This window comes from Cryptomeria japonica, unplaced genomic scaffold, assembly GCF_030272615.1.
Source record: "Cryptomeria japonica unplaced genomic scaffold, Sugi_1.0 HiC_scaffold_67, whole genome shotgun sequence".
NCBI classification, from domain to species: Eukaryota; Viridiplantae; Streptophyta; class Pinopsida; order Cupressales; family Cupressaceae; genus Cryptomeria; species Cryptomeria japonica.
Window position 1 is genome coordinate 173,896 of NW_026728889.1, and position 2,051 is coordinate 175,946.

General features: G+C 65.4%; 1 non-coding gene across 1 annotated transcript; it reads left to right on the forward strand.

The window, feature by feature from the left end:
* The first annotated feature begins 207 nt into the window (after positions 1-207).
* On the forward strand, positions 208-326 carry LOC131863670 (5S ribosomal RNA). The gene has a single exon (XR_009362568.1). It is a non-coding gene; the product is annotated as a 5S ribosomal RNA (ribosomal RNA).
* The last annotated feature ends 1,725 nt before the right edge of the window (positions 327-2,051 follow it).

Sequence of the window (2,051 nt, forward strand, 5' to 3'; positions counted from 1 at the left end):
GACGCCCCCTCCAGGTGCACGCACGTAGGCCGGGCCGGGTGCACACCCGACGCCCTAGCAAGGTGCGCGCACCCGGGCAGGGCTCACACTTGGCGAACGGGGCGCACTTCGCGAGGGAGGGTGTGCACCTCGACGGGGGTGGGTGGCCGGGGTGGATTCGCACGTGGGTCGCGGTTTGCTAAGTACACACTGCGACAAGCTCATAACGGGTGCGATCATACCAGCATTAGTGCACCGGATCCCATCAGAACTCCGCAGTTAAGCGCGCTTGGGCCGGAGTAGTACTGGGATGGGTGACCTCCCGGGAAGTCCCGGTGTTGCACCCTTTTTTAGTTTTTCGCCGGGCGTCGCAATGCTATTTGAATAAACCTTTTGCCCGTTTGCGTTCTCGTCGGGGCCGGGCCGGGCCGGGGTGCGCTGCCCGCACTACCGCGCGCGCGGGGGCGACACCGAGCGCGCACCCGAGGCACCCCGAGCACACAGGCCACGGTGCAACCCGGGCGTTGTGCGCGCACCCCGGTGCGCCCGAGGTGCTGCGCGCGCACCCAGGTGAAATCGGTGTGCACCTCGGCCAGTGCGCGCTCGGTCGAGTCGCGCACGTTGGCCAAGGTGCACGGTGATGTTTCTTACTCTAAGGTTCCGCACCAGACGCCCGGGACAGGTGAGCGAAGCTGGGCGGGGCCGGGTGCGCGGCCGGGGCAGGTGCACGCAGCTGGAGAGAGCTTTGGAGCACACTTCGGAGCGCACCAATGATGCGCTCCATTCAAAAGTTTCCTGAAAAGGCAAAAAAAGTTGAGATTATAGAATTTCCCACTTGAGAGATTGTAAAAAAAAAAAATTTAAAATGAAGGAAACGCGGGTGCCAAGGTGTGCGCAGCCCAGCCAAGGTGTGCGCACCAAGGCGCCCACCCTGGCGAAGGTGCACGCAAGGTGCGCACCCGAGGCAAACCGGACAATTAACCCAACTTTCGACTTCGCGCGCACCTTGGAGCGCACTTCGGAGCGCTCCTTGGTGCGCACCAATCTTGGGCACCTCGGAGTGCACCATGGCGCCCACCAAGGTGCGCACCCGGGGCAAACCGAGCTCCGACTTCGTGCGCACCTTGGAGCGCACGAAAGGTGCGCACCATGGCGCCCACCAAGGTGCGCAGCCCAGCCAAGGCGTGCGCATCAAGGTGCGCACCCTGGCGAAGGTGCGCACCCGGGGCAAACCGAGCTCCGACTTCGTGCGCACCTTGGAGCGCACAAAAGGTGCGCAACCCAGCCAAGGTGTGCGCACCCCGGTCAAACCGAGCTCCGAATCGTGCGCACCAGAGGTGCACGCCATCGTGCGCACCTTGGAGCACACTTCGGAGCCCTCCTTGGTGCGCGCCGATGTTGCGCACCTCGGAGCGCACCCGGGGAAAACAATGCAATTAACCCGACTTTCGACTTCGTGGGCACCTCGGAGCGCTCTCGGGTTCGCACCTCGGAGCACACCGAGGTGCGCACCTTTGATGCGCTGCCTTCACCAATTTCCAGAAAAGGCAAGAAAACATTGAGAAGGTGTGCGCACCGAGGTGCCCACCCTGGCGAAGGTGCACGCGAGGTGCGCACCCGGGGCAAACCGGGCTCCGACTTCGTGCACGCCGCACCTTGGAGCACACTTCGGAGCGCTCCTTGGTGCGCACCAGGGCGCGCAACCCAGCCGAGGTGCCCACCCCGGCGAAGGTGCACGCGAGGTGCGCACCCGGGGCAAACCGGGCTCCGACTTCGTGCACGCCATGGTGCCCACCGCGGCGAAGGTGCACGCGAGGTGCGCACCCGGGGCAAACCGGGCTCCGACTTCGTGCACGCCGCACCTTGGAGCACACTTCGGAGCGCTCCTTGGTGCGCACCATGGTGCCCACCAGGGCGCGCAACCCCGCCGAAGGTGCACGCGAGGTGCGCACCCGGGGCAAACCGGGCTCCGACTTCGTGCACGCCGCACCTTGGAGCACACTTCGGAGCGCTCCTTGGTGCGCACCATGGTGCCCACCAGGGCGCGCAACCCCGCCGAAGGTGCACGCGAG